The following is a 26,087-nucleotide window of genomic DNA, read 5'->3' on the forward strand; positions in this document are numbered from 1 at the left end:
TCTAAACAAAACAATGTGGAATAGTTTCTCAATTTATATGGTTGTTGAATTTCTGGAAAAATCAGTATATATTAATATCCATGGTTAGACCCTCTTAACCTCTCTGACCTTATCTCCCACCACTCTGCTCACTCTGCTCACCTTGCTCACTCTGTCCACTCATGCTGACCTCCTTATTATTATTTGAACACCTTAGGGACGCTTACACCTCGAGGGTTTTGTGTACTTGAAATGCTCTTTCCTCAAATATCCACAAGGCGCAGGCCCTCACTTCCTTCAGGCCTCTCTACTCAGCTGTCAGTTTCTCAGAGAGCCCCTCTGACCATCCTGTTTAAAATCGCAGCTGTCTCTTATCATGCCCCTGCTCTATCTGTTCTGTGGCATTCTACACCTTCTTCACAGTGTAGCATTAACTGCTTAGTATGTTTGCTGTTAATTGTCTGACTCTCCCACTCAATTGTAAGCTCCAGAAGGGCAGGGATTTTTGTGTTTTGTGTTCTCTGATATAAACCTATTACCTGAAATAGTGCTTGACACCTGGTAGACTTTCTCTCAGTGAACGTTTGTTGAATGAATAAAAACATAAATGAACAGGTTTTTCACCTACATGACTGTCTGGTGAGATAGTCTAAAGGTGTATGGGATGTGATATGATTCTTTGTGGCGTGAAGCTATCCTTTACACTGCAGAGGGTTGAGCATCCCTGATCTGTAGCCCGGGTTGTCACTGATGATCTCCAGTTATTGTCACAGTCAAAAGTGCACCCCAAACAGGGCCAAGTGTGATGGCTCATGCCTGTAATGCCAGGACTTTAGGAGGCCAAGGCAGGTAGATCGCTTGAGTCCAGGAGTTCGAGACCAGCCTGGGCAACATGAAACCCTGTCTCTACAAAAAATACAAAAATTAGCTGGGTGTTGTGGCACACACCTGCGGTCCCAGCTACTTGGGCAGTTGAGATGGGAGGACTACTTAAGCCTGGGAGGAGGAGGTTGCAGTGAGTTGAGATCACACCACTTCTGTCCAGCCTGGGTGACATACAGACCTTGTCTTAAAAAAACAACAACAAAAAAACTGGGTCAGGCATTGTGGCTCACGTCTGTAATCCCATCACTTTGGGAGGCCAAGGCGGGTGGATCACCTGAGGTCAAGAGTTCAAGACCAGCCTGGCCAACATAGTAAAACTCCATCTCTACTAATAATACAAAAATTAGCCAGACTTGGTGGTATGTGCCTGTAGTCCCAGCTACTTGGGAGGCTGAGGTAGGAGAAACTCTTGAGCTGAGATCACATGAGGTCACACCACTGCACTCTAGCCTGGACGACATAGTGAGACTCTATCTCAAAAAAAAAAAAAAAAAAGAAATTATGTAATTACAGTTTAACTACAAAATTAACATTGGTACATACAGGCATATCACAGGTTGAGTTCCAAACCAACACAATAAAGCAAGTCCGATGAATTTTTTGGTTTCTTAGTGCATATAAAAGTTATGTTTACATTGTACTATAGTCTATTAAGTGTATAATAGCATTGTATCAAAAAAGTATATACCTTAATTTAAAAATACTATATTCCTAAAAAATGCTAATGATCATCTGAGCCCTCAGCAAGTTGTAATTTTTTGCTGGTGAAGGGTCTTACCTCAATGTTGATGGCTGCTGACTGATCAGGGTGGGGGTTGCTGGTTGGGGTGGCTATGGCAAATTCTTAAAATAAGACATTAATAAAGTTTGCTGCATTGACTCTTGCTTTCACAAAAAGTTTCTCTGTAGCATGTGATGCTGTTTAATACCATTTTATCCACAGTAGAACTTTTTTCAAAACTGTAGTCAGTCCTCTCAAACCCTGCTACTGCTTTGTTAGGATTATGTAATACTCTAAATCCTTTGTTGTCATTTCCACAGTATTCCCAGCTTCTTCACCAGGAGTAGATTCCATCCCAGGAAATCACTGTTTTGCTCACCCATAAGAAGCAACTCCTCATCTACTAACTTCTTTTCTGAGACAGGATCTCACCTCTATCACCCAGGCTAGAGTGTAGTGGCGCAGTCATGGCTCACTCTAGCTCTCCCAGGCTCAAGCAATCTTCCTGCCTCAGCCTCCCAAGTAGCTGGAACTATGGGTGCGTGCCACCACGCCCAGCCAATTTTTAAAATTTTGCAGAGGTGGAGTCCTGTTATGTTGTCCAGGCTAATCTCTAACTCCTGGCCTCAAGCAATCTTCCTGCCTTAGCCTCTGGAGTAGCTGGGACTACAGGTATGTGCCACCATGCCCAGGAATTTTTCAAAAATTTTTTGTGGAGACAGGGTCTCACTTTGTTACCCAGGCTCTATTAAAGTTTAATCATGGGCCAGGTGCAGTGGCTCACATCTGTAATCTCAGCACTTTGGGAGGCCGAGGCGGGTAGATCACCGATGTCAAGAGTTCAAGACCAGCCTGGCCAACATGGTGAAACCCTGTCTCTACTAAATATACCAAAAAAAATTAGCCAGGTGTGGTGGTGGGCACCTGTAGTCCCAGCTGTTCAGGAGGCTGAGGCAGGAGAATCTCTTGAACCCAGGAGGTGGAAATTGCAGTGAGTTGAGACCGCACCGCTGTACTCCAGCCTGGGCGACAGAGCAAGACTCTATCTCAAAAAGAAAAAAAAAAGTTTTGTCGTGAGATGGCAGCAGTTCAGTCACTTCTTCAGACTCCACTTCTAATTCTGATTCTCTTGTTATTTCCACCATCTCTGCAGTTACTTCCTCTGCTGAAGTCTTGAACCCCTGAAAGTCATCCCTGAGGGTTGGAGTTAACTTCTTCTACCCTCCTGTTAATGTTGATATTTTGACCTCCTCTCATGCATCAGAAGTGTTCTTAATGACATCTAGAATGGTGAGTCCTTTCCAGAATATTTTCGATTTACTTTTCCCAGATCCATCAAAGGAATCACTGTCTTTGGCAGCTATAGCCTTACAAAATGTATTTTCTAAATAATAAGACCTGAAAGTCAGTATTACTTCTTGATACATGGGCTGCAGAATGGGTGTTGTGTTAGCAGGCATGAAAACAGCGTGAATCTCCTTGTACATTTCCATCAGAGCTCTTAGGTGTTCAGGTACATTGTCAATGAGCAGTAATATTTTGAATGGAATCTTTTTATCTGAGTACCAGGTCTCAGCAATGGGCTTAAAGTATTTAGTAAACTATGCTGTAAACAGATTTGCTGTCATCCAGGCTTTGTTGTTCCATTTATAGAGCACAGACAGAGTACATTTAGCATAGTTTTAAGGATCCTAGGATTTTCAGAATGGTAAATGAACACTGGCTTCAAGTTAAAAGTCACCAGCTGCATGAGCCTCTAATAGAGATTCATCCTATCCTTTGAAACTTTGAAGCCAGGCATTGACTTCTCTCTAGCTATGAAAGTCCTAGATGGCATCTTCTCCCAACATAAGGCTGTTTAATCTACATTGAAAATCTGTTGGCCAGGTGCAGTGGCTCACGTCTGTAATCCCAGCACTTTAGGAGGCTGAGGCGGGTGGATCACGAGGTCTGGAGTTTGAGACCAGCCTGGCCAACATGGTGAAACCCTATCTCTACTAAAAATAGAAAAATTAGCCAGTCGTGGTGGCGGGTGCCTGTAATCCCAGCTACTCAGGAGGCTGAGGCAGGAGAATCACTTGAAACTGGAAGGCGGAGGTTGCAGTGAGCCGAGATCGCACCACTGCACTCCAGCCTGGGCAACAAGAGAAACTCTGTCTTAAAAAAATAATAATAGGCCGGGCACAGTGGCTCACGCCTGTAATCCCAGCACTTTGGGAGGCCGAGGCGGGTGGATCACGAGGTCGAGAGATCGAGACCATCCTGGTCAACATGGTGAAACCCCGTCTCTACTAAAAATACAAAAAATTAGCTGGGCATGGTAGCACGTGCCTGTAATCCCAGCTACTCAGGAGGCTGAGGCAGGAGAATTGCCTGAACCCAGGAGGCGGAGGTTGCGGTGAGCCGAGATCGCGCCATTGCATTCCAGCCTGGGTAGCAAGAGCGAAACTCCGTCTCAAAAAATAATAATAATAATAATAGTAAAAATAAAATCTGTGGTTCATCAACCGTCTTGGCTAGATTTTTCTACATAACTTCCTGCAGCTTCTACATCAGCACTTGTTGCTTTACCTTGCTCTTTTATGTTATGGAGATGGCGTCTTTCCTTAAACCTCATGAATCAACTTTTGCTAGCTTTCAACTTTTCTTCTGAAGCTTCCTCACCTTTCTCAGCCTTCATTAGAATTGAAGAGAGTTAGGGCCTTGCTCTGATTTAAGCTTTGGCTTAAGGAAATTTTGTGGCTGGTCTGATGTCTAGCCAGACCACCAAAACTTTCTCTATATCCACAATAACACTGTTTCACTGTCTTATCAGCATGTGTTCACTGGAATAGCACTTTTAATTTCCTTCAAAAACTTTTCCTTTGCATTCACAACTTGGCTAACTGTTTGGCATGAGAAGCCTAGCCTTTGGCCTCTCTTGGCTTTCAACATGCCTTCCTCACAAAGCTTAATCATTTCCAGTCTTTGATTTAAAGTGAGAGATGTTGAAGTCTGAGTACAATGGCTCATGCCTGTAATCCTGGCTGTTTGGGAGGTTGAAGCGGGAGGATTGTCTGAGTCCAGGAGTTCCAGACCAGCCTGGGCAAGATGGCAAGACCCCATCTCTAAAAAATAAAAATAAAAAATAAGAGACGTTGAGACTCTTCCTTTCACTTGAATACTTAGAAGCCATTGTGGGATTATTAATTGGCCTAATTTCAATATTGTTGTGTCTCAGAATAAGGAGGCCTGAGGAGAGGGAGAGAGACAGAGGAATAGCCCGTCAGTGGAGTAGTCAGAACATACATATATTTCAGTTCAGTTTGCCATCTTGGTTTTTTTGTTTTGTTTTTCTGTTTGTTTGTTTGAGACAGAGTCTCGCTCTGTTGTCAGGCTGGAGTGCAGTGGCGCCATCTTGGCTCACTGCAACCTCTGCCTCCCGGGTTCAAGCAGTTCTCCTGCCTTAGCCTCCCGAGTAGCTCAGGAGCATGCGCCACCATGCCCAGCTAATTTTTGTATTCTTTTTTTTTTTTTGAGACGGAGTTTCGCTCTTGTTACCCGGGCTGGAGTGCAATGGCGCAATCTCGGCTCACCGCAACCTCCGCCTCCTGGGCTCAGGCAATTCTCCTGCCTCAGCCTCCTAAGTAGCTGGGATTACAGGCACGCGCCACCACGCCCAGCTAGTTTTTTGTATTTTTTAGTAGAGACGGGGTTTCACCATGTTGACCAGGATGGTCTCGATCTCTGGACCTCGTGATCCACCCGCCTCGGCCTCCCAAAGTGCTGGGATTACAGGCTTGAGCCACCGCGCCCGGCTGTATTCTTAATAGAGACAGCATTTCACCGTGTTAGCCAGAATGGTCTCGATCTCTTGACCTTGTGATCCATCCACCTCGGCCTCCCAAAGTGCTGGGATTACAGGCGTGAGCCACCGCGTCCAGCCCCGTTTGCCATCTTATATGGGTTCGGTTCATGGTACCCTGAAACAATTACAATAGTTAACACCAAAGATCACTGATCTAGGCAGGGTGTGGTAGCTCACGCCTATAATCCTAGCACTTTGGGAGGCTGAGGTGGGCAGATTGCTTGAACTCAGTAGTTCAAGACCAGCATGGGAAAGATGGTGAAACTCTGTCTCTGCAAAAAAATACAAAAATTAAGCTGGGCGTCATGACATGTGCCTCTAGTCCCAGCGACTCGGGGAGGCTGAGGCAGGAGAATCACTTGAGCCCAGGAGGCAAAGGCTACAGTGAGCTGGGATCACACGACTGTACTCCAGCCTGGGCAACAGTCTTGAAAGCCTGTCTCAAAAAAAAAGCACTGATCACAGATTACCATAACAGATACAAGAAAAGGTTTGAAATGTGAAAATTACCAAAATGTAAGACAGAGACACTAAGTGAATACATGCTGTTGGAAAAATGGTACCAATAGATTTGCTCAGTATAACATTGCCACAAACCTTCAATTAGTGAAAGACATAGTATCTGTAAAGTGCAATAAAGTGCAACATAATAAATGAGCTATTGCTTGTACTCTTAATGAAACTGCAGGGTTTATTTAGATTACATCAGTTTTTCCACTAGTGCCAGTTTTCTTTTCAAGGTTTCCTTTCAGACTCCCACATTACATTTAGTCATCATGCTTCCTTAGGCTTTAACAATATGGAGCAGTTCTTTAGTCTTTCTTTGTCTTTTATGATTTTGACCATTTATAAGAGTCCTGGGCAGTTATTTCATAGAATTTGGATTTGTCTCAAGTTTCACTGTGATTATATTCAAGTTATGTAATTTCGGTGAGAATACTGCAGAAGAGAAGTTATGTTTTCAGCGCTTCCTATCGGGAGGCACGTGATATCATTTTGTCCTGATACTGGTTTTGTTCACTTTGAGTCCTTGTTTAAGGTGGTGTCTGTCAGGTTTTTCCACTGTAGTTCCTCTTTTTTTCTTCATGATTAATAAGTGATTTAATACTTTGAGATTATATAAATATCAACCACCCTGTTGTAAATCTCAAATCATCAGAATATACCATCAACTACTACTCTGTATCATCATATACATACACACATATCTGCCCCTGTCATTACCATTTCTACATTAGCTATGATCTCACTGTCATTCTTTTTAAAACTGGTCCAGTCCTAATTCTTGGTGATTTTAATATCTTTATAGCTGATCCTTCCAGTATTTTCATCTATCAGTTCTGTGATTTGCTACCCCACAATGATCTTGCCTTTCATTCCCACCTCAGCTACCTACTCCAATAGTCTGACTTTTTTTTTTTTTTGAGACAGAGTCTCACTCTGTCACCCAGGCTGGAGTGCAGTGGTACGATATCAGCTCACTGCAGCCTCTGCCTTCCAGGTTCAAGTGATTTTCCTGCCTCAGCCTCCAGAGTAGCTAAGATTACAGGTGCCTGCCACCACACCCAGCTAATTTTTATATTTTTGTAGAGACGGCATTTCACCATGTTGGCCAGGCTGGTCTCGAACTCCTGACCTCAAGTGATCACCCTACTCAGCCTCCCAAAGTGCTGGGATTACAGGCGTGAGCCACCACATCGGGCCTGACCCTTGATCTTATCAGTACCTGTGACTGCATTGTTTCCATATTCTCGGTTTCAGGCATCCTGCTCTCTAGCCAGTACCTCCTATTTTTCTAGCCCACCTCAGCTAGTACTCCAGCTCCAGCAGTCCTTCAACCCCACTGGGACTGAACGTTTTCACTTCCTTTACTTCCCCCATGCTCCCATGTTCCTCCTTTAATCAGCTTAGATTCCACGGCCCACTGTTACAGTCATTCCTGGACAGACAGTCTCACTTCCCTTTGCCTTCTGTCACTTCAGTGTACTTACCATCCACTTTACAGAGCGTAGCCTCAGCCTTGGTTAAATCCAGCTCTCTGTTTGCTCCATTGCATTTCTTCTCCTGCCCTCCTAGATTGTTTCATACCTTCTCTCCTGACATCTTCAACATCTCCTCTCCCATCCTTACACTCAGGCTTCTTACTTGACTGAAAAAAAAATGAAAACCATTGGAATAAAACATCTACCGATTCCCACCATGACATCCAACCACCACACAGCATCTGTACACATACATATACTCTGCCTTCGTCTCTGTTCTAGATAAGCTGCTCCTACTGTCATCAAAATCTAGCCTGTCTCAGGCCGGGAGCAGTGGCTCAAGCCTGTAATCCCAGCACTTTGGGAGGCCAAGGCAGGTGGATCACGAGGTCAAGAGATCGAGACCATCCTGGTCAACATGGTGAAACCCCAACTCTACTAAAAATACAAAAAATTAGCTGGGCATGGTGGTGCGTACCTGTAATCCCAGCTACTCAGGAGGCTGAGGCAGGAGAATTGCCTGAACCCAGGAAACGGAGGTTGTGGTGAGCCGAGATCGCACCATTGCACTCCAGCCTGGGTAACACGAGTGAAACTCCGTCTCAAAAAAAAAAAAAAAATCTTGTCTGTCTCTACTTTGCCACTTGATCCCATTGTCTCTGACCTACTTGAGGACATGGTTCCACCAGTTTTCCCCTCTCTCTGCAAGATCATTCTCATTAGCACATAGACATTCTGTTACTTCTTCCATCTTTTCGTTGCAACTTCATTGAGATATATGTCACATATCATTCAGTTCACCTTTTATTTATTTATTTTTGAGACAGGGTCTTATTATATTGCCCAGGCTGGACTTGAACTCCTGGGCTCAAGTGATCCTCTGGCCTCAACCTCCTGAGTAAAATTCACCCTTTTAAAGGGTACTGTTAAAAATAATAAATACTGTTATAAATAAATAAAAGTATACTGTTTAGTAGCTTTATTTATTTTTATTTTTTGAGACAGAGTCTCACTCTGTGACCCAGGCTGGAGTGCAGTGGTGCAATCTTGACTCACTGCAACTTCTGCCTCCCGGTTCAAGTGATTCTCCTGCCTCAGCCTCCCAAGTAGCTGGGATTACAGGCGGGCACCACCACACACGGCTAATTTTTGTATTTTCAGTAGAGACAGGATTTTGCCATTTTGACCAGTCTGGTCTCAAACTACTGACCTCAAGTGTTCCACCCGCCTCTGCCTCCCAAACATGATCAATTTTAGAACATTTTCGTCCCCCTCCCCCACCAAAGAAGCTTCATACTCATTAGCAGTCACTTCCTGTTAGTCTTCTCCCCAGTCTTAGCCACCCACTAATATGCTTTCTGTCTCTATCTAGAGATTTGTCTATTCTAGATATTCCATCTAAATGCGATTATACAAGATACTGGTCTTGATGGCTGGCTTCTTTCACTTAGCATAATGTTTTGAAGTCCATCCATGCTGTTGCATGTATCATTCCTTCCTAATGCCAAATAATATTCTGTTGTATGGATCTACCACATTTTGTTTATCCATTCCTCAGTTGGTCAGTTCAGTTGCTTTCATGTCTGGCCAATATGACTCATGTTTCTCTGAACATTTGTGTGTAAGTTTTTATGTGGATATATGTTTTGTTTTCTCTTGGGTGGATAGCTAGGAGTAGAATTGCTGTCATATGGTGGCTCTGTGTTTAACTTTTTTTTTCTTTTTGAGAAAAGGTCTCATTCTGTCGTCCAGACTGCAATGCAGTGGCTCGATCTTGGCTCACTGCAACCTCCGCCTCCTGGACTCAAGTGATCTCCCACTTGAGCCTCCTGAGTGGCTGGGACCATGGACATGTGCCACGACACCTGGCTAATTTTTGTATTTTTTTTGTAGAGATGGAATTTTGCCATGTTGCCCGAACTGGTCTCGAACTTCTGGGCTCAAGTGATCTGCCCTACTTGGCCTCCCAAACTACTGGGATTATAGGTGTGAGCCATGGTGCCTGGTGTTACGTTTTACTTTTTGAGGAACTATCAAACTGTTTGCAAAAGTGGCTATGCCATTTTACATTCCTACCAGCAATGTATGAAGGTTTCAGTTTCTCCATATCCTCATAAACGCCTTTTGTTTTGTCTTTTTTATTATAGCCATCCTAGTGAGTATGAAAATGGTGTCTCATTATACTTTTAATTTTCATTTCCCTAATAATTCATGATACTGAATGTTCTTTTATGTGTTTGTATATCTTTGGAGAAATGTCTATTCAAATTCGTAGCCCATTTTTAATTGGATTATGTGTCTTTTTATTACCGAGTTGCAGGACTTCTTTTTTTTCTTTCTTTTTTTGTGGGGGATGGAGTCTTGCTCTGTCGCCCAAGCTAAAGTACAGTGGTGTGATCTCGGCTCGCTGTAACCTCTGCCTCTCCTGAGTTCAAACAATTCTCCTGCCTCGGCCTCCCAAGTAGCTGGGACTACAGGCATATACCACCATGCCTGGTCAATTTTTTATTTTATTTTATTTTAGTAGAGATGGGGTTTCACTGTGTTGCCCAGCTGGTCTCCAACTCCTGAGCTCGGGCAGTCTGCCCGCATCAGCCTCCCAAAGAGCTGGGATTACAGGTGTGAGCCACCGCACCCAGCCAGGATTTCTTTATATGTCTGGATATAATATAAGTTCTTTGTCAGATAATATGAATTGCAAGTATTTTCTCCCATTCCGTGGGTTGTCTTTTTGTTTTATTGATGGTATCTTTTGATGTACAGTAGTTTTTACTTTCAGTGATGTCCAGCTTACCTATTTTTTTGTCACTTGGGCATTGGATGTTATATCCAGTAAATCACTGTCTAACTCAAGGTAACAGAAGTTTATTCCTATCTTTTCTTCTAGGAATTTTATTATTTTAGCTCTTACATTTAGGACAGTGATCCATTTTGAGTTATTTTTGTTTCAAGACAGGGTCTCATTCTGTCACCCAGGCTGGAGTGCAGTAACGTGATCACAGCTCACTACAGCCTTGACCTCCTAGGCTCAAGTGATCCCCCGACCTCAGCCTCCCGAGTAACTGACACTACAGGTGTGAGCCATCACACCCAACTAACTTTTGTATTTTTTGTAGAGATGAGATCTCCCAGTATTGCTCATGCTGGTCTCAAACTCATGAGCTCAAGTGATCCTCCCACCTCAGCCTCCCAAAGGGCTGGGAGTACAGGCATGAACCACTGTACTCAGTCCATTTTGAGGTAACTTTTATGTATCGTGTGAGAATAGGGGTACAAGTTTATTCTTCGGACAGGGATATCTAGTTTTCTCAGCACCTTTTGTTGAAAAATACTCTTTTTACCATTGGTTTGTCTTGGCAACCTTATCAAAAATCAATTGACCATAGACCAGGCATGGTGATACCCATCTGTAGTCCCAGCTAGTAGAGGATGAAGCAGGAGAATCAGTTTAGCCTAGGAGTTCAGGGCCAGCCTGGGCAACATAGTGACACCCCATCTCTGAAAAAAAAAAAAATAAAGAATTAACCATAAAACATAAACATAGAGGACGGGCGCGGTGGCTCAAGCCTGTAATCCCAGCACTTTGGGAGGCCGAGGCGGGTGGATCACGAGGTCGAGAGATCGAGACCATCCTGGTCAACATGGTGAAACCCCGTCTCTACTAAAAATACAAAAAAATAGCTGGGCGTGGTGGCGCGTGCCTGTAATCCCAGCTACTTAGGAGGCTGAGGCAGGAGAATTGCCTGAGCCCAGGAGGTGGAGGTGGCGATGAGCCGAGATCGCGCCATTGCACTCCAGCCTGTATAACAAGAGCGAAACTCCGTCTCAAAAAAAACAAAAACAAAAACAAAACAAAAAAAACATAAACATAAAGGTTTACTTCTGGACTCCTATTCCATTGATTTGTATGTCTGTCACTATGCTAGATCACACTGTCTTACTAATTACTGTAATTGTAGTAAGTTTTGAAATCAGGAAGTGAGAGTCCTCTAACTTCGTTCTTTTTCAAGATTATTTTGGCTGTCCTTGAATTTTCATATGAATTTTAGGATCAGCTTTCCAATTTCTTTCTTTTTTTCTTTTCCTTTCTTTTGTTTTCCTTTACACGTAGAATCTTTCTCTGTTGCCCAGGCTGGAGTGCAATGGTATGATCATACTTCACTGCAGCCTTGAACTCCTAGGCTCAAGTGATCCTCTTTGCTCTTTTTTTTTTTTTTTTTTTTTTTTTTTTTAAGAGAAAGGGTCTTGCTTTTTAGCCCAGGCTGGTATCAAACTCCTGGCTTCAAACAATCCTCCTGCCTCGTCCTCCCAAAGTGCTGGGATTACAGGCATGATCTACCACACTCAGCAGTTTGTCAATTTCTTTTTTAAAAAAAAGAAAAGGGGACAACTGGAATTCTCATAGAGATTATGTTGAATCTCTATATATCAACTTGGGGAGTATTGCCACTTAACAATATTGTCTTAATAGTTTGTGAACATGGGATTTTTTTTAGATCTTTAATTTCTTTCAGGAGTGTTTTATAGTTTTCACTACAAGTCTTGTAGTTCCTTTGTTAAATTTATCCCTGGGCATTTTATTCTTTTTGATACTGCTTTAAATTTTGATTTTTTTAATTTATAAAAAATTTTAGGCCAGGCACGGTGACTCATGCCTGTAATCCCAGCACTTTGGGAGGCCGAGGTGGGCGGATCATGAGGTCAGGAGATCAAGACCATCCTGGCCACATGGTGAAACGCCTTCTCTACTAAAATACATAAAATTAGCCAGTGGTGCGAGCCCATTATCCCAGCTACTCAGGAGGCTGAGGCAGGGGAATCACTTGAACCTGGGAGACGGAGGTTGCAGTGAGCTGGGATCGCGCCACTGCACTCCAGCCTGGCAACAAAATAAGATTCCATCTCAAAAAAAAATTTTTTTTTTAACTTCTTCATGCTTTTATCTCAGAGGCAGGGCTTTGTTTTATAGAGACAAAGTCTTGCTCTGTTGCCCAGACTAGAGTGCAGTGGCTCCATCATAGCCCACTGCAGCCCATTCATGGGATTATAGCTGTGAACCACTGCACCTGGCTGGATTTTTTTCTTAATTTTCTTTTTTTGAGGGGTGGGGGCAGAGTCCCACTCTATCACCCAGACTGGAGTGCAGTGGCCCGATCTTGGCTCACTGCAACCTCTCCCTCCTGGGTTCAAGCAGTTTTTGTGCCTCAGCCTCCCAAGTACCTGGGACTACAGGCGTGTGCCACCACACCCACCTAATTTTTGTATTTTTAGTAGAGATGAGTTTTCGCCATATTGGCCAGGCTGGTCTTGAACTCCTGGCCTCAGGTGGTCCACTGGACCTCAGCCTCCCAAAGTGCTGGGATTACAGGCAAGCGCCACCGTGCCCAGCCCTTTATTTCATTTTTTGATTGTTCATTGCTAGTGTATAGAAACACAATTGATTTTTGTTTATTGATCCTCTATCATATGACATTGCTGAACTTGTTTATTAGTTCAAATCATTTTTTGGTGGATTCCTTGGAATTTTTTAATATGTAAGATCATGTTATCTCTACATAGAGACAGTTTCACTTTTTTCTTTCCTATCTGAATGCCTTTTTTGTTTGTTTAAGATGGAGTCTTGCTCTGTCATCCAGGCTGGAGTGCAGTGGCGCAATCCTAGCTCACTGCAACCTCCACCTCCTGGGTTCAAGCAATTCTCCTGCCTCAGTCTCCCAAGTAGCTGGGATTACAAGCACCCACCAGCATGCCCGGCTAATTTTTGTATTTTTACTAGAGATGGGGTTTCACGATGTTGGCCAGGCTGGTCTGGAACTATGGACCTCAGGTGATCACCCCGCCTCAGCCTCCCAAAGTGCTGGAATTACAGGCATGAGCTCCTTTTGTTTTTTTGAGACAGGGTGTTGATCTATAATCCAGGCTGGAGCACAGCATTGTGATCATAGCTCACTGCAGCCTCAAACTCTTGGGCTCAAGCAATCCTCCCACCTCAGCCTCCCAAGTATGTAGGACTACAGGTGCACACCACCACATCCGGCTAATTTTTAATTTTTTTTGTAGAGACAGGTCTCACTGTGTTGCCCAGGCTGGTCTCAGACTCCTAGATTCAAGCAGTCCTTTTACTTTGGCCTCCTAAAGTGCTGGGATTACCGGCTTTGTTCTTTTTGCCGGTAATGATCAAGATTACTTTGACCATTTGATGTCTTTTGTGGTTTATACAAACTTTAGTATTGTTTTTCCTTTTTCTGTAAAAAAGTCATGGAATTTATTTATTTATTTTTTCGAGACAGAGTTTTGCTTTTGTTGCCCAGGCTGGAGTGCAATGGCTTGATCTCGGCTCACCGCAACCTCTGCCTCACAGGTTCAAGTGATTCTCCTGTCTCAGCCTCCTGAGTAGCTGGGATTACAGGCATGTGCCACCACGCCCAGCTAATTTTGCATTTTTAGTAGAGATGGGGTTTCTCCATGTTCATCAGGCTGGTCTCCCTCCCGACCTCAGGTGATCTGCCCACCTCTGCCTCCCAATGTGCTGGGATTACAGGTGTGAGCCACCATGCCCAGCAATCATGGAATTTTTGTAGGGATTGCATTAAATTTGTAGATCACTTGGAGTAGTATGGACATTTTAACAATATTAATTTTTCCAATTCATGACCACAGGGTATCTTTCCATGTATTTGTATCATCTTCAGTTTCATTCATCAATGTCTTAATTGTTTTTAGGGTACAGGTCTTTTACCTCCTTGATTAAATTTATTCCTAAGTATTTTACTTTTTTTCTATAGCTATTGTAAATGAGATTGCTTTCTTGATTTATTTTGCAGATAGTTTGTTGTTAGTGTGTAGAAACGCTACTAATTTTTGTATGTTGATTTTATATCCTGCAACTTTACTGAATTTATTTGTTCACAGTTGTTTTATGTTTTTGTTTTTGTTTTGTTTTGTTTGAGACAGTCTTGCTCTGTTGCCAGGCTCGAATGCAGTGATGCAATCTCAGCTCACTGCAACCTCTGCCTCCCAGGTTCAAGCAATTCTCCTGCCTCAACCTCCTGAGTAGCTGGGACTACAGGCGCACATCACCACGCCCGGCCATTTTTTGTATTTTTAGTAGAGACGGGGTTTCACCGTGTTGACCAGGATAGTCTCAATCTCCTGACCTCATGATCCACACACCTGGGCTTTCTAAATGCTGGAATTACAGGCGTGACCCATGGTGTCTGGCCCAATTTATGTCTTTTTGTAATGTGTATCTGTTAACACATTATTGTAGATAGTATTTTAATAATTTTACCTCTTAACCTTTATACTATGTAAGCAGTCTATACACTATTACAGTATTATAGTATTCTGAATTTGACTGTACACTTGCTTTTACCAGTGAGTTTTATATTCATATCTTTTCGTGTTACTAATTAGCATACTTTTCTTGCAGCTTGAAAAATTAGCACAGGGGTGTCCAAGGGAGAGAATATGGTCATGGGTTCTTAGTTTCTTTTTCTGGTTGAGCCAATAAAGCCCCTTCCTTTACTGCTTACCAGTAGAGACAGAAACTAAAAACCATGGCTTCAGGCTTTGGAAAGCTTAAAACAAAACAGAACAGAATAACAACAACAACAAAATGAGGCAGGTTGGACAAGCTAGCTTTAGCATTTCTTGTAAGACAGATCTGGTGGCAATGAACTCCCTCAGCTTTTGTTTATCTTGGAAAGTCTTTTGTCTCTCCTTCATTTCTTGTTTTTTAATTATTTTTTGTATTTCAGTTGGTTTTAGGGGAACAGGTGATGGCTGATTACATGAGTAAATTCTTTAGTGGTGATTTCTGAGATTTTGGTGAACCTATCACCTGAGCAGTATACTATACCCAAGGTGTAGTCTTTTATCCCTCACCCCCTCCCACCCTTCCCCCAAGTCCCCAAAGTCCACTGTATCATTCTTACGCCTTTGCATCCTCACAGCTTAGCTCCCACTTATGAGTGAGAACATACAATGTTTGGTTTTCCATTCCTCAGTTATTCACTTAAAATAATGGCCTCCAATTCCATCCAGGTTGCTGCAGATGCCATTATTTCATTCCTTTTTATGGCTGAGTAGTATTCCGTGGGGTGTGTGTGCACACACACACCACACTTTCCCTATCCACTTGTTAACCAATGTGCATTTGGGCTGGTTCCATGTTTTTGCAGTTGTGAATTGTGCTGCTATAAACATGCATGTGTAAGTGTCTTTTTTGTATAATGACTTTTTTTCTTCATTTCTGAAGGGCGGCTTAGCTGGCACAGTCTTCTTGGTTGGAAGTTTTTTCCTTTAGCACACAGAATACATGATTTTACTTTTTCGTGGCCTATAAAGGTCTCTGCTGAGAAATCAGCTGCTAGCCTTATTAAAACTCCTGTACCTGTTTTTTCCTTTCTTTCTCTTTTTTAAATTGCATTTTAGGTTTTGGGGTACATGTGAAGAACATGCAAGATTGTTGCATAGGTACACACATGGCAGTGTGATTTGCTGCCTTCCTCCCCATTACCTATATCTGGCATTCCCCCCATGCTCGCTCTCCCCAACTCCTCATCCCCTGCTGTCCCTCCCCTATTTCCCCCTGACAGACCCCAGTGTGTGATGCTTCCCTCCCTGTGTCCATGTGTTCTCATTGTTCAATACCCACCTATGAGTGAGAATATACGGTGTTTGATTTTCTGTTCTTGTGTCAGTTTGCTGAGAATGATGGTTTCCAGGTTCATCTGTGTCCCTACAAAGGATTCGAGCTCATCATTTTTTTATGGCTGCATAGTATTCCATGGTGTATATGTGCCACATTTTCCCTGTCCAGTCTATCATCAGTGGGCATTTGGGTTGGTTCCAGGTCTTTGCTATCGTAAACAGCGCTGCAGTGAACATTCATGTGCATGTGTCCTTATAGTAGAACGATTAATAATCCTTTGGATATATACCCAGTAATGAGATTGCTGGGCCAAATGGGATTTCTATTTCTAGGTCCTTGAGGAATCTCCACACTGTCTTCCACAATGGTTCAACTATTTACACTCCCACCAACAGTGTAAAAGTGTTCCTATTTCTCCACATCCTCTCCAGCATCTGTTGTCTCTGCTGCTTTTCTTTTGATGCTTTCAAGGATCTTCTCCTTGTCCTTGATTTTTGATGGTTTGATTATATGTTTTTGTATAGTCTTGTTTGCATTTAATTTGATTGTAGAACTTTGACCTATGCCTGTATATTTGTATCTTTCTCCAAACTTGGAAAGCCTTCTGTTACTACTTTTTTAAGTAAACTTTCTGTTCCTTTGTCTTTGTCTTCTCCTTCATGAATTCTGTAATTCTTTTGAAATTTTTATTTGCTCTTTTGAAGCTATCTTATAAATCCCATAAGCTGTCTTATTTCCTTCTCATTCCTTTTTTTCCTCCTATGACTGTGTATTTACAAATAATCTGTCTTCAGGTTCATAGGTTATTTTTTCTGCTTGATCAGTTCTGAGTGGGATATCCCACTCAAGGGATATCCACAGAGTATCTTGTGAGCATGAGATGATTATAATTATGGACTTCAATAAGACTTTATCTTGGCAAGCTTCTTCTTGCCCATGGGCAGCTGTCATTTGCAGGGATAGCAGTCAGTTCCAGCCACCAGAGCATGGCTGTAGGGGAAGGTTGAGGTGCCCTTATCAGTGTTCTTGATGGTGACAGCTTTGTCTAGAGAAGCATTCAGCCAGAACCAGCACCACTTTCCCAGGTTTCATGAACTTTCCCATTTCAACAGCAATCAACTAAGCCTACAGCAGAAAACACAAAAAACACAAAAACCCCCTAATTTTTAAAATAATTTCAATCTCTGTTAAATGTTCCATTTTAGTCATTTTTTTCATGATATTTTTGAATTGTTTCTGCATATTTTCTTGAAGTTCTGAGCTTCCTTTATATAATTATTTTGAATTCTTTGTAAGCCAGTTCATAAATCTCCTCTTTTTAGGGTTAGTTACTGGTACTTTCTTTTGTTCCTTTGGTGGTGGTGTGTTTCCCTTTCCTTTCCCTGATTTTTTTTTTTTTTTTTTTTTTTTTTTTTTTTTTTTTTTTTTTTTTTTTTTTTTGAGGCAGAGTCTCATTCTGTCACTGCCCAGGCTGGAGTGCAGTGGCGCAGTCTCAGCTCACTGCAACTGCCTCCCAGGTTCAAGCTATTCTCATGCCTCAGCCTCCCAAGTAGCTGTGATTACAGGCGTGCACCGCCTGGCTAATTTTTGTATTTTTAGTAGAGACAGGGTTTTACCATGTTGGCCAGGCTGGTTTCAAACTCCTGACCTTAAGTGATCCACCCGCCTCAGCCTCCCAAAGTGCTGGGATTACAGGTGTGAGCCCCTGCACCCAGCCGATCGTTTTTATTTAAAAAAAAATTTTTTTTTGAGACAGAGTCTCCCTCTGTCACCCAGGCTGGAGTGCAGTGGCATGATCTTGGCTCACTGCAACCTCTGCCTCCCGGTTTCAGGCGATCCTCCTGCCTCAGCCTTTCAAGTAGCTGGGACCACAGATGTGCACTACTACGTCCAGCTAATTTTTTGTAGAGATGGGGTTTCGCCATGTTGCCCAGGCTGGTCTTGAACTCCTGAGCTCAAGAGATCTACCTGTCTCAGCCTCTCAAAGTGCTGGGATTATAGGCGTGAGCCACCACGACAAGTTAAATTTTTTTCCTTAAAAAAATAGAGACAGGGTCTCACTGTGTTGCCCAGGCTGGTCTCAAACTCCTGGGCTCAAGCAGTGTGCCCACCTCGGCCTCCCAGAGTGCTTGGGATTATTGGCATGAATCACTGTGCTTGGCCTCCCTGATTGTTCTTGATCCTTGTGGCTGTGCATTGGTGTCTGCACATCTGAAGAAGTGAAGACTCATTCTGGTCTTTGCAGACTGGCTTTGTCTGGGAAAGCCCTTCACCAGTCAGCCTGTCCAGAGATGCTGGACTGGCCATCTGGCATGTTCTGTGGGTGGGCTTGCTGATGGAGTCCTCAGGCATGCTAGTCTGGTGTCTGGGTCAGCAGGTGGGTGGACCGACGTCTGGGTCCATGGGGCTTGGCATCGAGCCTGGATCCAAACAGATGGACCTGTTCATTGGGTATGTGGCGGTGGGCCTGGAGCCTAGGTCCACAAGGGCACAGCTGGTTCCTGGATCTGTGGGAGCCAGTTTCATGTCTGGGTCTATGGGGGCCTGGATCCTCAGTCTGCAAGGGTGGTCCTGGAGCCTCAGTCCACAGGGGTTGGTTTGGCACCAGAGATTACTAGGGTAGGCCCGAACTCTGGGTCGGCTGGAGCCTGGGGCCATGAAGACCAGCCTCAAGCCTGGGAACTGTGTGGTGCTGGGGCCAGTGTGGAGCCTGGATTTGCTAGCACAGGGATCTACTGGGATGTACCTGGGCCCCGGATCTGTTGGAGCATGGAGCTGCAGGGACCAGCCTGAAGGGTGGGGCCACAGAGAACAGCCTGCCACTGGACAGGCCCAGAGTCTGTGTCTGCAGGTGCCAGCCTGGTACTTGAATCTAGAAGTGCTCTCCTGGTGCTAGGACAGGCCTGCGGACCAGGACTATGTACGTCGACCTGGTTCTGGGTTGGGCTGGAACCTAAGGTAGTCCTGGAGCCTGGGACCACATGCCCTGTGGCCTGGCACTGGGTGGGCCGGGAGCCTGTGTCCACAGGTTCTTGCTGGATGCTGGGTCTGCAGGTGCTGGCCTGATGACTAGTGCTGTGGGGGCTGGCCTAGTGCTTCAGGGACTGGCCTGGTGGTAGAGTGGGCCTGAAATCTTGGGCCATGGGGGCCAGCCCATGCTGAGGGTGATCTGGGACCCACAGCCAACTGGGTTGGCCTCTGCCTGGAAGAAACCTGGTACCTGAGTCTGTGGGGGCTGACTGGCACTGGGGTGGCTCCAGAGACTGAGACTGCCAGGCAGGCCTGGAGTGAAAGGCGGTGAAATCTCTGTTGTCTGGAATTTGGTCACCTTTTGGATCCTGTACCACTGAGCTAGGGAAGGACAGGAAGGGAGGATGGGAACACAGGTGAAATGTCATAGACCCCACTGGCTTACCAATATTGAATAGTTTCTTTGGATAGATGATTTTCATTTCATTCTGTGGCTTTGGTTAATTTCCAGAGTTCTAAAATGGTTGATTTGAGTTTGTTTGTATCTTTTCACTGTTTTAGAGGGAAAGTGAATTCATCAAAGTCCTTGCTCTACCATTCCATCTATCTACTGTTATTCCTGTCTTTTAAAAAAAAACCTTTAAATCCTTTTTATCTCACAAGCCCTTGCAGTTATGACTTAATTTCTCAATTCCCCTAACAGCAAAACTCTTCAAGAGTTTTCATTCCTCACTTTCTCTACTCTTTTCCTATTTGCCATTTGTTCATATGACATATATTAGATATATGATAAAAGAATAGTCCGGATGCGGTGGCTCACACCTGTAATCCCAGGACTTTGGGAGGCCAAGGTGAGCGGATCACTTGAAGTCAGGAGTTCAAGACCAGCCTGGCCAACATGGTGAAATCCTGTCTCTACTAAAAATATAAAAATTAGCTGGGTGTGGTGGCGGGCACCTGTAATCCTAGCTACTTAGAAGGCTGAGTCAGGAGAATCACTTGAACCTAGGAGGCTGAGGTTGCAGGGAGCCGAGATCACGCCTCTGCACTCCAGCTTGGGGGATACAGCGAGACTCCATCTCAAAAACAAACAAAAGCCTCCAGAGTATATACATTATACACATGAGTTATAATAATATAATGAAAACCCAAGAGCTCACAACCCCACCCAAGAACATTAATGATAGTGTCTACCCATGTGTCATTTTCTGTTACATCCCTCACCCTCCCTACCACTCCACTCCTAAAATCACTACTTTCCTAAGTCTTGTGCTTAACATTCCCTTACCCTTTTTGATATATGGAATTTCTTTTAAATTTGTGGGGATGCTTAACCAATACATTGTTTATTTGACTCAGTTGTGAGCCTTGTAAAAATAGTATCATACTGTATGTGGTCTTTTTTTTTTTTTTTTTTTTGAGACAGAGTTTCACTCGTCGCCCAAGCTGGAGTGCAGTGGTATGATCTTGGCTTACTGCATCCTCTGCCTCCTGGGTTCAAGCGATTCTCCTGCCTCAACCTCCCGAGTAGCTGGGATTACAGACATGCATCACCACACCCAGCTAATTTTGTATTTTTAGTAGAGTCAGGGTTTCACCACATTGGACAGGCTGGTCTTGAACTCCTGACCTCAGGTGATCCACCTGCCTCAGCCTCCCAAAGTGCTGGGATTACAGGCATGATCCACCATGCCTAGCCCTGTATGTGGTCTTCTGAGACTTAACTGTTTTCATTGAATATTATTACATTTCTAAGATTCACCTATGTTGTTGCATGTAGCTAGAGTTTGTTCATTCTCAGTGCTGTACAACCCTTGGGTGACCATAAGACAAATTGTCTATTCATCTGTTGTTGGACATTTGGGTCATTTCCAGCTTTTTGCTCTTATGGACATTGCTGCTATGAGCATTCTTAGGCATGTCTCCTGGGACACACACACACCCATTTTTCTAAGGTATACAGACCTAGGAATGCAATTGTTGGTTAATAGAACATCCAAAAATTTGACTTCACAGGATTATGCGAAACTGATGGTACCAATTTATACTACTTTCAGAAATGTATAAGAGATCCTATTGATCCACATCTTCATATACTTGATATTGTCTTCCTTAATTTTTGTTATTATGCTAAGTGTAAAATGATATTTCACTGTGGACATATTAGCATTTTCCTAGTCATTAATGTGGTCGAGCATTTTTTCATAGTCCTTAGCCACACGTTTCCTCTTCTGTGAAAGGCCTATTCATGTCTTTAGCATATTAAAATTTTTTTGGCTGGGTACAATGGCTCATGCCTGTAATCCTAGCACTTAGGGAGGCCAAGGCAAGCAGATCGCTTGAATCCAGGAATTTAAGACTAGTCTGGGCAACATGATGAAACCCCATCTCTACAAAAAATATAAAAATTAGCTGGGTGTTGTAGTGCCTGCCTGTGGTTCCAGCTACTTGGGAAGCTGAGGTGGGAGGATGGCTTGAGCCCAGGAGGTGGTGGCTGCAATGAGCTGACGTCATGCTACTGCACACCAGCCTAGGTGGAAGAACCAGACTCTGTCTTAAAAATTAAATCTTTTTTTTTTTTTTTTTTTTTTTTTTTTGAGATGGGTTCTCACTACGTTGCCCAGACTGGTCTGGAACTCCTAGGCTCAAAGGATCCTCCTGCCTCAGTCTCCCAAGTAGCTAGGGTTATGGATGTGTATCACTGTGCCTAAATCATTTTTTATTGATTTGTAGGCATTCTTTATGTGGATCCTCATCATTGGTCAGTTGTGTGTGTTAAATAGTTTATGTAATTTTGAGGCTTTTTAAATGGTGTCTTTGCATGAGCAGAAATTCTTATTTTTAATTTTTTGTTTTTAATTTGAGACGGGATCTCACTCTGTCACCCAGGCTGGAGTGCAGTGTTGGGATCACAGCTGACTGCAACCTTGACCTCCCTGGGCTCAGATGATCCTCCTACCTCCCAAGTAGCTGGGTCTACAGGCGTGTGCCATGCCTGTAAATTAGCCATACCTGGCTAATTTTTTAAATTTTTTTGTAGAGACAGGGTCTCCCTTTTGCCCAAGCTAGTCTTATTTTTGAGTTGAACAAATCCATCTTTTCTGTATTATAGCCAGCAGTTTTTTGTTTTGTCTTATCTAACCTACAGTCATATACATGTTCTTTATTCAAAGTTTTAAAAGTTTGCCTTTCACATTTAAGTCCAAATGGAATTGGTTTTTGTGTGGTATAAGGTAGGGAGCTGGTTTTATTATTTTCCATATGGATAACATAATCTGAGAAGCCACCTCTGGCCTGGAGCATCAGTTCCATATCCATATAGATCTGTTTCTGGCCTCTCTTTGCTGTTGGCCAACCTTATGTTCCTGAACCAGTACTATACTGCCTTAATTACCTTGCCTTCATAATAAATCTTGACATTTGGTAAAGCAAAATCTTCCCATCTTATTTTTCATCAGAAGTATCATATATTCTCAGCCCTTTGTTGTTTAAATTTATTTATTTATTTAGAGATAGGTTTTTGCCCTGTTGCCCAGGCTAGAGTGCAGTGTTGTGGTCTTGGCTCTTATCAGCCTTGACCTGGACTCAAGCAGTTCTCCCACCTCAGCCTCCTGGGTAGCTGAGACTACAGGTGCACGCCATCATGCCCAGCTAGTTGTTGTATTTTTTTGTAGAGACGGTCTCCCCATGTTAACCAGGCTGGCCTTGAATGCCAGGGCTCAAGCAGTCCACCCATCTTGGCCTCCCAAAGTGCCGGGATGACAGGTATGAGCCACCTCGCCTGGCCCCCCCTTTGTTATTTTATTTTATTAATTAGTTACTTGAGGCAGGGTCTTGCTCTGTCAAACAGGCTGGAGTGCAGTGGTGCAGTCAGCTCACTGCAGCCTCAACCTTTTAGGGCTCAAGCAGTCCTCCCACCTCCGTCTCCCAAGTAACTGGGACTATTGGGGCATGCCACCACACCCAGCTAGTTTTCCTATTTTTTGTATAGACAGGGTTTTGCCATGTTGCCCAGGCTGGTCTTGAACTTCTGTCCTCAAGTGATCCTCCCGCCTTGGCCTCCCAAAGTGCTGGGATTACAGGTAGGGGCCACCACTCCTGGCCCCCACTTTTTTTAAAAAAAAAAAAAAAAAAACATTTCAAAATCAACTTGTCATATTCTACAAAAAGGTTGGAATTGCAATGCATCTGTAGATCATTTTGAAGAGAATTGATATGTTGATGGTATTGAGTCTTCCTCACTAAGAGCATAACATAGCTCTCTATTGTAAATAAATTCTTGAATGTCTTTTGGCAGAGCTTTTTTTTTTTTTTGTGATGGAGTCTCACTCTGTCATCCAGTCTGGAGTGCAGTGGCATGATTTCAGCTCACTGCAACCTCCACCTTCTGGGTTCAAGCAATTCTCTGCCTCAGCCTCCCAAGCAACTGGGATTACAGGCACCCACCACCACGCCTGGCTAATTTTTGTATTTTTAGTAGAGACAGGGTTTCACCATCTTGGACAGGCTGGTCTTGAACTCCTGGCCTCATGATCCACCTGCCTCAGCCTCCCAAAGTGTTGGGATTACAGGCGTGAGCCACTGCACCCAGCTGGCAGACCTTTATATTTTTCTGCATAAGGGCTACATATCTTGTGTTAGATTTATTTATTGGTGCTTTATGGGTTTGCTGCTGTTATAAGTGGAATCTTTTTATTGTATTTTTAATCTCTTCTGCAGGCATATAGAAATGAAGTTGGCTTTTGTATATTAGTATTATAACCATTTGCCTTATTACACTTTTTTTTTTTTTTGAGGTCCAGTCTTGCTCTGTCACCCAGGCTGGAGTGCAGTGGTGCAATTTTGGCTCACTGCAACCTCTGCCTCCCAGGTTCAAGTGATTCTCCTACCTCAGCCTCCCCAGTAGCTGGGATTACAGGCGGGTGCCACCATACCCGGCTAAGTTTTTGTATTTTTAATAGAGATGAGGTTTTATGATGTTGGCCAGGCTGGTCTCGAACTCCTGACCTCAGGTGAACCTCTCACCTTGGCCTCCCAAAGTGCTGGGATTACAGGATTGAGTTACCATGCCCGGCCCTAAACTTATTTTTAAGCGAGTTTTTATTTTGGAATAGTTTTCGATTTACAGAGAAGTTGATTAAGAGATATACAGAGAGTTCCTGTATATTCCTCACTGTAGTACATTTATCAAAAGTAAGAAAGCAACATTGATATATTACGGTTACCTAAACATCAGACTTTGCATGCATGGATTTATCAGTTTTTCCATTAGTGTTCTTTTTTTTTTTTTTTTTTTTCCAGGATCCAATTCAAAATATCACATTGCATTTAGTTGTCATGTCTCTATAGTGTCCCCTGGTCTGTAACAGTTTCTCAGTCTGTCGTGGTTTTTTTTAAGTCTGTTAAGTTGAGAATGTTCTTGTTTTTTATGAGCTAACAGTTCTAAGGAATACTGTCGAATGTTCCTCAATTTCTATTTGTCTGAAGTTTTGCTCATATTTAGACTGGGATTGTTTTTGGAAAGAACACCAGAGTTTAAATGCCTTTCTTATCAGATTGTATCGGAGGTACTGGTATCCACTTGGCATCCCTGGTTTTGTGAGCCTTCATCCCTTGGTTAAGGTGGTGTTTGCCAGGTTTTTCCCCTGGCAAGTGGCTGCTTTTCTCTTTTCATAGTCTGTTCTTTGGAAGAAATAGCCCACCCTCAAGGAGATGGGAAGAATTGAGCTGCAGCTCCTGGAAGAGGGTATATCTATATATATAATTTGTAATTCTTCTGTAAAGCTTTGTCTCTTATCCTTTATTTATTCAGTCACTTATTTATATCCGTATGAAATCATGCATATTTATTTTAAAATTTGAGTTATAAATCTAATACTGTATTCTTTGTTTTGTTGCCAAATTAGTCCAGTTTTGGCCACTGGGGACTCTTGCAGGTTGGCTCCTATGTCCATTTTACATAATCCCATCCTTTGGTTTTGAGCACTGCTTTGCTTGCCAGCACAAGGAGATGCTCCAGACTCATCTTGTATTTTCCTCCCTTAGTCCTGGAATCAGCCATTTCTCCAAGGAGCCCTGGTTCCTTTTAAGGTGTCTGTATGTTCTTTTATGTTTTCTGTAGTGACAACCATATCAGCTGTAAATAATGACAGTTTTGTCTTTTTCCTTTCCAATGATTATACCTTTATTTTTCTTGTCATACTGAGATGACCAGGACAGTGATGACAGCATGCATCCATGTCTTATGAATTTTAGAGGAAACACCACTAACTTTTCCCTATTAAGAATGATACTGTATTTGCTATAGATTTCCCACAGGTTTTATCAGACTAAACAAGTTCTATCTTATTACTCCGTACTGAGAGGCTTTTATTAATCATGAAAGGGTGTTGAATTTTTACCAAATGCCTTTTCTGTTTCTTAGGATGATTGTTTTTTTCTCCAGTAATCTGATATGTGGTAAATGCATTTATAGATTTTCCTCGTGTTAGACCATCTTTGCATTTCTTGTATAAACACGACTTAGTCATGGCCTTTTATTTTTTTATATAGTGCAGGACTCAGATTGGTAGACAAAAGTTTGGAATTTTGCATGTGTCCATGAATAAAGTTGGTCTTTACTTTTCCTTTCTCAGGCTGTTCTTATTGGCTTTTGGCATTAAGGTTCTGCTGGTATAGAATGAGTCAGAGTGTTCCTTCTTTTACAATATTCTGGAAGATGCTGTATAACTTTGGAATGATTGGTTTGGTAGAACTCCTGTAAAACCATCTTGGTCTAGTGTTTTCCTTTTTAATATCGAGTTAATATTAAACTTCTAAATTAGAATTTTTTCAAAAAATTGTAAATGAGAAAGTTGAAATTTGCTTCCATGTTTATTTTATAAGGCTTTATGCTTGAAATGGCTACACACAAATCCTGAGCAAGACTTTTTAATGATGTGTTCTTCACATTTCTAACAGTTGCTATCCATAAACGTCTTTCTTTGTATAAGTAGGTGATAAAATATTTAAAGCCAATTTTTAAATGTTTCAAAGATGTTTAACAAT

General features: G+C 42.9%; 1 long non-coding RNA gene across 1 annotated transcript in view; it reads left to right on the forward strand.

Annotated features, from left to right (window-relative positions):
* LOC120366547 (uncharacterized) overlaps nucleotides 1–26,087 on the forward strand; it is a 70,233-nt gene that overhangs the window by 1,700 nt on the left and 42,446 nt on the right. Inside the window, exon 3 of the long non-coding RNA XR_005581178.2 lies at nucleotides 2,739–2,875. This is a non-coding gene — a long non-coding RNA (uncharacterized LOC120366547). The remainder of the gene's footprint in view (nucleotides 1–2,738; nucleotides 2,876–26,087) is intronic.

Source organism: Saimiri boliviensis, chromosome X, assembly GCF_048565385.1.
Source record: "Saimiri boliviensis isolate mSaiBol1 chromosome X, mSaiBol1.pri, whole genome shotgun sequence".
NCBI classification, from domain to species: domain Eukaryota; kingdom Metazoa; phylum Chordata; class Mammalia; order Primates; family Cebidae; genus Saimiri; species Saimiri boliviensis.